The following is a 12,454-nucleotide window of genomic DNA, read 5'->3' as shown; positions in this document are numbered from 1 at the left end:
CATCTGCTCAATCAAGTACCCGGTACGAGAGGCATACACTCGATTGGTTATTACGACGTAAGAGTGATATTTGTCGCACAGCACGGGGTCTTTTAGTCTTTTCAACGGGACGCTTCAACTTCTATCAAGCAGGGGCGGATCCATGACTTTTTCGGGGGGGGGTTCAGGCCACTAAGAATTTACTTATGTTTGATTGTTGCAAACAGGCGGACACCTAGGTAATGCACGACACTGCAATTGATGTACACATAATAATAACCCTTAAAGGATATGAATTCTTTGAATTATTGGTATTACTGTTATTTCATTTATCTATATTTTTCTTTTTTAATGCCCCAACCCCTCTGGATCCACGCCATTATGTTTCTACAAAATTACGTGCACCAACGATGATTTTTAGTCTTTTCCATTACTGTGCAATGAATGCACAATTGTATATGGCTATTATTCCTGCATCCCACTCGAGTACCTTGCATGTTTCGTGCTGTTGTTATCTTTACCGTGTTTCTCTATCCCCTTGTCGGCTTCATAATTGGTTGGCAATCCACGGTGGATTAGATGGGATCATTGCGGTCACTGTTTACTTGCCCTCAAGTAAATTGCGCCGCCAAGATGAAGTCGCCAGTCTCTTTACATGAAACAGTCGTAGCCTTTGTCGTGAAATCACTTGGGATGTAACGGAAAAGGCTGCATGATATGTGAACAATTTTCGATTGATATTTTGTGTGTAATGTTTTACTACGTCAATATCCATGCAGTGCACGAAGGACAGGCATAAAAGCAACGATCGATGAATTATATTGGAGTTATACTTAAGCGAAGCGAGTCAGTACTTACACGGAATCGGTGCTCTGTATCTAGACTGTTCACTGTACATGAAACCGTCTTCTCACACGTTTTTCAATGCAAGTGCCGTAAAGATATTCAGAGAACATCCTATTAGTTGACTCCTACTGAGGCCCATTTACACACGCGCGCGGTAACAGAAAGAGGTAATAGGGCGCGATTTTTCACGTTTACACAGGAGAAATGATTTGGTGTTTATGTTAACGATGCTCCATAAGAATGACGAAGCAATGAAACCGTGACGTCATACCAAAAGAGAACGCCGTTTGGCCAGAAAGCGCAGTCTTCGCGCGGTATCTTTGGAAAAATCGTTCCAGTTTCTAAACGCACCTCTTTATGGAGCGACCTCGCTGTTTGCTCTGCATATAAACAACGTAAATCAAAAACTGTGTATTTTATTTCAAACCGCAAAGATTCCCGTTACCCACTGAAAACGATTTCACTTCTGTCTTGAATTTACCTAGTTTAGTTGGCGAACGGCGACAATGCCGTATAATTTTGTTCGCGTGGCTACAAACGTAACTCCTTCAGTCTGAGTTTGCATTTGATAGAATGCGTTTCCATGTCTGTTCACGACTCTATATCGCCACTTTTTATGTGTTGTATCTAGGCCGTTTCTTAAATCTGTAGGCCTACTTGTTCGTAAATTCTGCATTCGAAGTCGTCTGGAAATAACACGAAATGACATTATGAAACACTCACCTGTAGCATCAGCATTTCACAAAACATACATTAAACCTGCCAATCGGATCGAGCCATGAATAAGCCCCATGGCAACAGGATTTACATCTAGGCCTACATTAAAGAATCAAAGGCAACAGACACAAGGAGATTCTCCAGCAGGCCAGCACGTACACCCCTTGGTTTCAGTACATTATCAGGAACAGCACTGAGCGATGATACCGACCCCTAAAATGAGCATTTTGTCCAGACAAGATCAATTTCCATATATCACATTACAACCACGAAAGAAAATCATACATCGACCACCACTCGCCTGCTGCCGAATGTTACCGCATTTTCACTGGAAAGTAATTTCTCCCGAATAAGGAGCAGGATATTGTTAAATGAGCTGTGTACTTTGTGTGTGTTTTTTATTATAATATACGTTGAATACGGCTTTATTTGAACACCGTGCAGTGGTTAGAGGCTATTCTCATCAATGGTGCTTTAGCGTGGAACGATTCAGGCTGTTCTATCGATCGGTGACCGCAGACAAAGACTCTACATGTTTTTGTGGGTTCAGGGAGATGCCATCCGCTGCTCAGAGCATAGATAGATATACACATCGATATTTAGTACAGTTTTCCCAAGTTATTTAGTTTGGCGATTCCCAGCAATGATCTTTATCAGACAACCGCCGTGAAAAAATTCTCAGAATATTAGAAATGATGTCCTCTACCTAAGGTTGACAAGCACTGTAACTAAAAAAAAACTGCAATCTGTAATTTGTACGTACACCTGTGTAGGTCGTATACATTTCAAAATGTCCTGACATCCATTGGAGGGCATTACCTCCCATTAACACTTTGCAACTTTTTACTTTTTGCAATTACGTTCGACCTTAATGGTTGGTAAGTACTGTGATTTTAAAAGAAAAAAGAAAATCTGCACCTGTGTTTTTTTAAAAAAACAAACTAGCAAGGAATCACTGCCACACTAATACATGTAAACAGAATAGAAATAATATCCCATCATAACTAGAAATCGTAACACATTTCATATGATCTTAATTATCTATATTATCGCTTTTATTTCCATCGTAATCTTTCGATACAATCATTCGTTGACTGCAAGAAAACAATATTTACCCCCACTTCCGTTAACCATGGACATCAGCGCAGCTTGTTTCAACAGGTCTATTCAGTCACTCGATTATCATAAAATCAACTCGATACAAGAATGATCTGTCTATAATGCGGGGTATGGTATATTATTTTAACCCAGTAATGCCGTACAGTGAAACGTGAACTGCGCACAATTATAAGCAATAACAGTGACTGTAGCTGTCTGCACGAGGATTACACGTACATGTATTTACAAAGATGAAGGTGGGGGGTAATACTTTAATTTGGGACCAGTTTGTGAACTGAATTGTCGTTTTCGTGATGAGTAATTTTCTACACTATTACGATGCTCTGTTGTTGACAAGGGTTGAGGAGTTCATTCGTTTTCATTTCATTCTGCACTGGTAACCTGACTTATTCGTCACTAAATGGTTAGATAAAGAAATGCAATTTATACAGCTGTTCATTATTTAATTTTTTACTTAAAGGTGGTGTAACCCTCCAAACATGGTAAGTCTCTGGTCAGCCAGGTCAGTTCCATCCACTGACAATGGAACAACGATTAATTTGGTGATAAATTCTAAGCAGGCACTTCAGTTCAATGTCCTCGTTGTGGCATAATTCAGTCCCATGATTAATGACTAATGCTAAAAAATGTAGTTTGTGAATCAACCTACTATGCTTAGCCTCTGCCTCAGCCTTTTCTTAACAAGCCAAAATTATCAAAACAGAAATGAAGGGAGCAATATCCTTCCTGACTAAACTTTATTCAGATTCGGCATTCTTGAATGACTCATTTGAAACAGAAACAAAAACGAGTCAATATTTCAAAAAAAATTTCAACGGGGCAACATGCTGCTACGTGACGCATATTCTCTCGATTTTTCTGCGACAGTCAATTTAAAGAAGTCTTTTGGGGTTTGAAGTAGCGCGTCCGAGTGTCTGATAATTGAAGAGCATCGCAAGAGGCCAGGAAGTGACGGATGGCGGAGGACCTAGGCCTCAGAGCCCCTTTGCCAGGCGGGCTGTAGCACCGCGAAGCAACGCGGAGACCGCTTACTAAATGAGATTGCTTGGTCGTCAATTACACCTCTTCGGCACTGAAAAATGATCGATAGGTGGAAGGATTCTCAAAGATGTTTAGGCATCTCGGGGCAAAATAAGGTGGAAAGTGACACATCGCGACTTACGGTATTGAAATGAGGACGACCCGTGCACTTGTTTTGTTCGGTGAGTTTTTGCACTAAAGCAATGGACATTGCCTAAGCTTAAGTAAGAACTACAGGTCCTAATGAAGAATAACAACTGTGATGACTTCTCACAGTTCTGTTTTACTCTAATAGTGTTTCAGAAAATGTGTATTTCACTAGGGTCTGATCAAACTTTATAGTTAAATCCACAAATAAAACATTTCTTTGACTCAGACAGGAAAATTTGAATAATTATGCAACATATGGAAGATATATAATTGATTAATTATGGATAGTAAGGATGGTTAATGTTGATTCTTAGAGTATCCTGGACATTACAACTTGCATACGAAGCCAGTTTTCAAAGTCTTTGTACAAATTCTATTGGCCAAGACTGGCCAACAATATTTTGACCACCACTGGACAGTTAAGTTCGTAATGAACAAAATGCGCTGTTTGATCACAAGAAGTAATCATGAGATCTCATAAATACCCTTTTGTTTAAATTCCGTATTAAACATAATTCAAATAAAACACAAAATCTTGTTAACAACTTGGCTATTTATTCCCAAAATAAGTCCAGAAGAAAGCGTTCGATTAGGGCAATAACTGCACATGAATACTTCGAGAACACAGCCTAATACATGTAGGGGGCCTACAAACAAATGCGCAAGCATTATAAATTTGACATTGCTGTCAGACCGCACGAGGCACCAACGATAACATGAATATTCAATTTCCTATACTTCAGTACTCAAAGTTTTAAGGATGTAGATTACCAAAATTGCGGCGATGATCATAGGACACAAGGGGGTTATGATGAGTAGCAAGCGCTCGCTGCGCTCAAAGTACGTCGCTGCACAGGCTATGGACATACCGGGCATGCCAGAAAGCGGTAACTGACTATAGATGTTTTAGCCCGGGCAGTTCAAACTCCTTCTGTCCTTCCTCCATGACCTAACCCATGGCGATGAATTTAGGAATACATTCATTTCCTGTGCATTCTATAAGAATGCCAAGTTGTTCAACTATACATCACACTCCTTCGTGCAAAAAATGACAAAAGCGACCTCAATAAAAAACTTAATAATATTGAGTACCCGAGGATATAACAATATCATCATTCCATGAAACTTTTGTCGGTAACAATTTCATGACTGAAATTTTACCTCTGTCATGGCAGATACCTTATCGCACCAGTTACCGACTCATAGTTATAACCTCACCCCCGAAACAGTGTTATTAACGCAGCCAAACCTAAGCAAATTCACCCCACGTCATGGTAACTGCAGGCCGACAGTGATTTTTCAACACTCTGAACGGCGTGGTTTTGTCACTTACACACCAAGCATCTTCGCTCCTCCTCAGTCAACTCTGGAACACAATTTATTCTGCAAACTGATGTTTATAAATTAAGACATGAACGTCCAAACGTAATAAACGAATTGATGAGAGACACTGGACGAAAAAGCATGTAGGTTGGGTGACATGTATCATGTACAACGCCTTTTCGAATAATCCTATAAATATTTACTTGATTATCATCACGCATACATAAAGTGGCAAGTAAAAAATAAGTCATGTTACTTCTGCAGCAAAAATCCATTTGGAACCTTGCAAAGAATTTTGCTGACTGAAATCAAATGTAAAATAGTAAATGATGCAAAAACACACTTTTTCTAAACATTAGGCCTATCTTCCAGTCGGTCAGACACAAACTTTGCAACTGAACAGCACACAACCGAATCTTTGTCCAATTAAAACCAACTTGACATCAGCCTACGTAGGCTACAATGTTAAATGTCGTTCCACCATCAACGACTAAATCAGATGTCACCAGTCATGTTGTGCATGACTTTTGTCTTTTGTATATATGTTTTTTTTCAATTATAGGGCAAGGTTGTTAACCACTGACTGCTTTAGCTTTCTCTGACGATGGACAATTGAAAATTTCCAATTATTTTACTCAGAGTGCTCATCCCATAGCCACCCTAACCTGTTAGCTCGAATAGTTTGACAAAGGGTAAACCTTTTTGTTGCACTGAGCCAACATCCTAAGACATAAGCGTCTAGGTTGATTTTACAGCGTCTTTCAAAATATCAATGCACTATCGTCATCAACCGCAATAACAGTAATAGAAAGAGTAGACTCGTCACAGACTCAGAATCCTAAATACTGCACCAGATGTGAAGGGACCTATCGTTGTATTGGTCCCGCGTCTCAAACTTAAATCTGTCATTGTGACAAAATCACGTGCAATGGCGTAACACAATAATTAACGTGACGCCTTCTGTTAAAAGAACATTTTAAAGACTTTGTAAATGAGTAATTGTACTGCATGTGAACGAAATATTACCCAAGAAAAATGGGATTCCTTCGAATAATCATGCAAAACAACAAAATGAAAAATCAATGAGATATCTGTCTACCCGTAGTACTGCATGTAGCCTAAATACTGTAGTGTTTATTTGCAAACATCGGTATCACTACTTTACAATGTTGAATGTACCCAGCAAATTATGTTATGACAAGACGGTACATGCATCTATACGAAAAACAGTAAAGGTCAAGCATAGTTGTGTAAGTGGAACTTGTGGTGTAACTTTTACCTGTATAAAGGTTGAGTAAATTAGAACCAGTTTCCAAGGCAGTCTAAAAGGCACAAGAGAATGAGCTCCCCGCTGATGACACTTAACATCGGTTGTCCTTACAAGTGCCATGAATTGCATCGCCTTATGCAGTTGTACAAATGATACCTAAACAATTTCTCTATTTTAAGGAAGCAGTCTCAACACTCAAACTTTCGTTAAGTCAAACTATGCTGTTACTATTAACTGATAATCAGACCCGAAGTATTCTTATGTTGTGATTACTGTAATAATCTTTGTGTAGTTCTCTTTGTTGATGATTTGCAAATGCACTTCGTTGAGTGTATCTTTACGACTAGCAAAAACCTCCACTGATCGCCATTCGGCCGCTAACATTTTATATCCCTAGATTTCATTATCCGGACCACGTGCATCAATTTAATGGCCGTCCGCAAACAAGCCGGGTATATTCAATGTATAGTAGTACCATTGTTTATGATAAAATGATATCTGTTTTGATGGGGTCCTACGGAATGAGTGACCTGAGATTAATAAGGACGCACGTCTACGTGGATGGGGGAGCGATATAAGAACAAAATCTCCTCCTCACGATGCTTGCCCCTAAGGTTTACAATAGACATTGTTAATAATTGATACCGGATAAAGTCACGGTCAATTTTCATCCAATTTCGTGCAATCACACATACAGCCAGGAATACACTTGCCTCCAACGTTTTCATTAGAGACACGAAATGGAGGCCTCGTCTCATATCCAACGAATTAGTCGGAGAAACGGCATTCGTTATTTGTTCATTTTTTGGAGTAAGGGTCAAGTTAATGTAAATGAATGAATGTAGGAGAGGCAATCTGAATTCAAGGCACGTTTACGGTGTGACAACCGTTTTCACACTGCGCGTTCAGATCCATGTGAAACGACCAAACAGAAAGGATATTCTTGGCAGCATTTGCATATCGTTGTATCGGCCATTATATTCTTCGTCAGGAAGCGACTAAATTCAATTAGCATACAATGAATATTCGGGAACATTTAAAGGCCATTTGTGACTGGCTCTGCAAAAATGGCCCTTGGACTTATGTGTGACAAATTGATTTTGAGTGATTCCCACGGATAGAGAGGCATTTTAATAAGGATTAAATTTGTGTCTTTTTGACCTCTGTTGCACATTCTATTCCCGAGACACAGTAAAATTTAGATTTGATCTTTGGCAGATGTACGGAATGGCCTGTTACATACAGAGGCATAGCATGACTTAAGGGCCTTTTTTGCAGAGTGGGTCACACTTCGTTCTTTCATATGGAAACAATGGATGTGTGCTTCATATGGCCAAATTCATAAACAGCATCAAGAAGACATATCATGCATACCGCAATATGTCTTCTACGGATTTATGTGAACGACTTGAGTTGGATGTATTATAAATTCAACCGTGACTAAGTATCAGCAGTCTGTTGACCGCTGGTTTCTAGACATGTTTTTGTTTGTCGAACGAGTAATTTGCCATTTGTATTCTACAGGTATGTATTTTAAATAAACTCGTCGCTGTCGAACATCAATGCTCTTAATTTTTTAAATTTACGAATCAAGGTTATTATCGATGAAATGTCACTACATCTAGAACATGGGCAGGACAAAAGTGCAAAATACTTGTACATATAGGCCTACATGAAATGTTAAAAATAATTAAGGCCACGAAAAAAGTAAAGACCAATGTTATTCTTAAGTGGAAAACGACCATAATCTTAAAGCATTCAGAACTATATCGCAATGGCTTACCAACACACTTAACAAGGTTATGACTGCTATCCACAGAGATGTAGTGGGAAATTCTTTAAATTTCAGTCTTCAGGATGGTCAAAAAATGGTCGCATTAATTATGCACACAACGATTGTTATTTATGGATCTCCTGCCAACAGTCGCGTCTGATTCAATTTTGACGCTGCAGGCTTTTATGATAAGGCAACTTTAGAGAGTATCCTCTTGCCGGACGTAGATAAGATGCTATGAATCATCAAGATTACAACATAGAAGTATCATTATCGACAATAATTGGATATTATTTGGTCTCAGTGTTAGAAAGAAAAGAAGGAAGATTATGATTTCGTTTTCACATGTCTGAATCAGTCAAAGCACATTACATAGTAAGCACACAAGTGTCATAGACTGGGATGTCATAACTGATGTATTAGACAGTATAAATAACCTGCGATGTCCTGGAGACTGGACTGAAAATAAAAGCAAAAATATTGTAGAAAAAGTTGTGCGAGGCCATAATAGAGTGAAAGGGGCGGAGATAAAGTGACGTCAACAGGTTACACGGTAAAGATGTGTTAAGGTTTTAAGGTTCGTGGCCGGGAGTACAAATTCGGTTGTAATAATTACACTGCTTCTGGTGATTGTTTAAAACAAACTCGAAGTGAAGTGCACATGACTCGACACGGATACACCTTAAATTAATAGAGTGAAGTAAATACTCTGGGGCTTATGCATGGGCTTTGTATTGAGGGCAATGCTCTGAGAAGAAACGGCCATTATGGTTGTACAAATCGATATAACACCAACAGACAATAGATTCTGCGAACTGAGCCAAAGGGCAAGGGGAGATAGAGTTTAACAGGCGTTGGTCACACTAAAAATCGCCACTTGATGAATGTCTAGCCATCTCAAAATCTATGAAACCTTTTACCATAAAAAATGTTCATTTTGTAATTTACACAGTTAACTTACAAGGATATAATTTACCAATAGACATTAATGTTGTCTTTGAAATAAGTCCCTATGCTTTTTTATTTGAACATTTTACATACACCGTCCGTTTTGTTGTGGCGAAATGATGATCACTGCCACAGCAGTAAATGTCATAAATTCAACAGCTTGCTAAGACTAGAATATTACAAGTTTCAACATGCATGTCCCTGTACTAACCTTGTGTTTGTCCTTGTGCCAGAAGGAAATTAAACATGACAACACAATAAAATCCCAGACAAAATTCCTAATTTTAATTACAGGGCAAGCTTCACTATGAAAAGAAGTGGTTTGATATATCTTTCTAAATTATAATGCACATGAGGCTCATCCGGCTCCCTTATGTGACCACTGTCGCACGACAAAATTTTTACAAGGCGACATAAAGTTACGTGTATTTATCGGCAGCTCTATGAATGAATCTTGTATTCTAGAGCAAGGTGTATGTCTCCAACGGTTGCCAAACACTTTGGGGTAATTTCATTGTAAATGTTCACATAACTTGGGGAGGGAATAATTAGGGGCCGAACGGTGAAAAAAACAAACAAAGAAACAACCCAACAAACAAACAACCCAACAGATTTTAAAGTAGGAAATAAGGAGGGCCTGGCGTTTGGATCCTAGAAGAATCTTTCCAGCAAAATAAAGTAGGGACAAACAAGCGAGCAGGAGATGTCCCTGTCTACTTGTTATTTTGCTTTTGGGAAAGATTCTTCTAGGATCGAAGCGCAAGGCTCTCCTTATTTTGTAATTTGTATTTAGGTCACTGTATAGCCAGCAAGAGGTTTGCAGCAGTTTTGTATTACATAGAAAAGACCTGGTACGTACCTCAAGTATGGCGTATTAAGTTTTGGTTTGGAGGTTCCCGTTTGAAATCTCCTTTTGAATCTTTCGCATAGCGTGTACTGGGCTCTCAGCTTGCCTTTCGGTCTTCTGCATTGGCTGTTATCAGCGCGCCCTTGAACATGACAGGGATCTCCCATTCACAGCTCTTGAGAAAGGAATGCAGAAACGAATAACAAAAAATTGCAAACACTATAACCATCATTATAATGCAGGGTTGCCGTTAGCAAGATGATATTGAAAAGCATGCGGTTTTATCCAATTAAGCGTATACATATGTACCTATGTCGCTTAGCACAGTTCAACGCATGCAGTCCGGAGTGATACACGATGCCTTGAACACCAACTATGCTCCCAGATGGGTCGTTCTTGGAGACAAACACGCTGCAGTCAGAATATAAGAACAATAAGACGGATCCTGGAACCCCACTTGAGCTAATACGAACACGCCACCAACAGCGACACAAGGCGGAACCGTCACAGAAAAGTGACAATGGAAATAAAACCTACGTGTGGCTGGCAGCAGCTGAGAGGGCAACAATCTAAGAGGAGACACAGTATGGTGGGCATAATACTGCTGATCAACATGATTATAAAACTCTACGGCTGTTTCATGTCCGTTTAAAATATGGATTATGAACTGCTCTGTCAACGAACAGCGAAGAACACTAATGTAAATCCATCGATAAAAAAACAGTAAAGCTATGTCCTTAAAACTGTACGATGTGCTATATCTAAGGGTCTTCCTACCCAAATGCAATATTTCACTCCATAGAAGAGTTGCTATGACAACAAGCCATATGAGTACATTCGGAGTTATTTGAATCCAAAGGGCATGAATTATATTCATTTGATTTCATGCGTCTCGTGGTCCACTGGTGCAATTTCGAGTAGGCCTAATTACTTAAGAAAACTGTTTGGGAATAATTCTAATTTTCAACTACGCAAATCGTAGTTCTAAAATTGAGTATCTTTTATTCTTTTTAAAAAAGATTTACTTTTTCTTTTTATCCAGCTGTTGCGTTTCTGTCCCACTGAAACACCTTTGATTTAGGGAATATCATACAAAACCATATGCCATCATGCATCAGATTGATTAGAATAAAATCAGAAATAACATACACGGATTGTTATTACTAATTACCTAACTTGAAAAACACTACATCTATTCTGTCCGTCTTCTTACAGAAACAAGTTGCATGTATCCAGTATAGGGACATGTATACCATTCTGAATGCTGCGTAACACTATTTCATACAAAATTAGAGCATTTTGAAGATATGTAAAGGTTTCGTCACTGGTTGTACAAGTTGGCAAATAACATCCATGTTGGCACACATCGAAGAGCCACCTGTAAATGATTCAACCGACATCGAATTGACTCTTTGAAATGCTGATGACTGGTCTCGTGCATAATTGAGTTTGCTAAGCACACATACCCTGGGTATTGCATCTTCCCTAAAGACCGAGTTGTTTACATGGAAGCATGTAGGTGACAGGATGTGTTGGTACCTTCAAATTGCTCCAACAAAAACATCTTTGTATCAAGATACAATAAAAAAATAACCTCGTCAACAGTGCATCTCAAGAACGAAGAGCAACTAGGCGTTGTATGACTGATATTCCGGAAACATTGGTAACTTGAATCTCTTTCCTTCGAGTATACCAAGACAGAAAATCGTAAAGCTAATTGCTTCCCTGCAGTGCAACGAGGATCAATTGGTTAGATAGCCAAATTTCGAATGATTTGCGACGGAAAAATTTATCTAAAATCATAAATGAAACAAATAACAAAACAAAACAAAACGAAAAGCAACTTGAAGAATCCGAATGTATACCCCGTGCAAGTTCACATTTCCACTAAGATAATCAACTGAAAATGTGAGCATCGAGATACCCATGCCCCGGAACGACACACCCTATAGTTTTGACCAATAATTACAGCACAGGCCCTACCTATGATAGGGACCAGGCAGCACTGACTTCTGACTTCAAATACTAAAATTATATTCTGGTATAAAATTCTGTCAACCAAACCGTGTGGCTTCATAATTGGCAGGACTATCGAACTCAGCGGTCTTTAAATTTCAAACGGGGAATAAAATTCCTTATTCCTAATGAAATGCTGATAATAGGCCTAAATATTAATGCAAAGTGCAAGGTACCTTAGCAAAACTGAAAAACTTGAAAAAAACTCAATCTATGATTACAAACAGCAAACAACCACCCTCCCAAAGTAATATATCTTTGGATTGCGGTGATGACACTGGACCGGGATTTTGTTAGTCTTGTCAAACTTCAAACAACACAAGGTAAACTATTTCGCTTGGCCTGTTTTCCCCATATTTGTGAGTTCATGATTTCAACCTTGAATGCTCGAGTATAACAAACTAATAAGAAACAGGAGTAAAACTTTTTATTTCGTTTTATTCGA

The 12,454-nt window shown here is 38.9% G+C and overlaps 2 protein-coding genes across 3 annotated transcripts in view; one reads left to right on the top strand and one right to left on the bottom strand.

Annotated features, from left to right (window-relative positions):
* LOC110977735 (prostaglandin E2 receptor EP2 subtype-like) overlaps positions 1-10,625 on the bottom strand; it is a 31,023-nt gene extending 20,398 nt beyond the window's left edge. Inside the window, exons 1-3 of one of the 2 annotated variants that reach the window (XM_087144204.1) lie at positions 10,531-10,625; positions 10,303-10,404; positions 10,006-10,168 (exon numbers count right to left, since the gene is read on the bottom strand). The gene's annotated coding sequence lies outside the window, so the exon portion shown is untranslated. Of the gene's footprint in view, positions 1-10,005; positions 10,169-10,302 lie in introns of both variants that reach the window. The other variant, XM_022232117.2, reaches the window with a different exon arrangement.
* pif1 (PIF1 5'-to-3' DNA helicase) overlaps positions 1-12,454 on the top strand; it is a 72,336-nt gene that overhangs the window by 35,974 nt on the left and 23,908 nt on the right. The window lies entirely within an intron of this gene.

This window comes from Acanthaster planci, linkage group LG12, assembly GCF_054643075.1.
Source record: "Acanthaster planci isolate LZ-2023a linkage group LG12, COTS_SCS, whole genome shotgun sequence".
Taxonomy (NCBI): domain Eukaryota; kingdom Metazoa; phylum Echinodermata; class Asteroidea; order Valvatida; family Acanthasteridae; genus Acanthaster; species Acanthaster planci.
The sequence above is the reverse complement of the archived record's forward strand: the minus strand, read 5'-3'. Positions and strand labels throughout refer to the sequence as shown.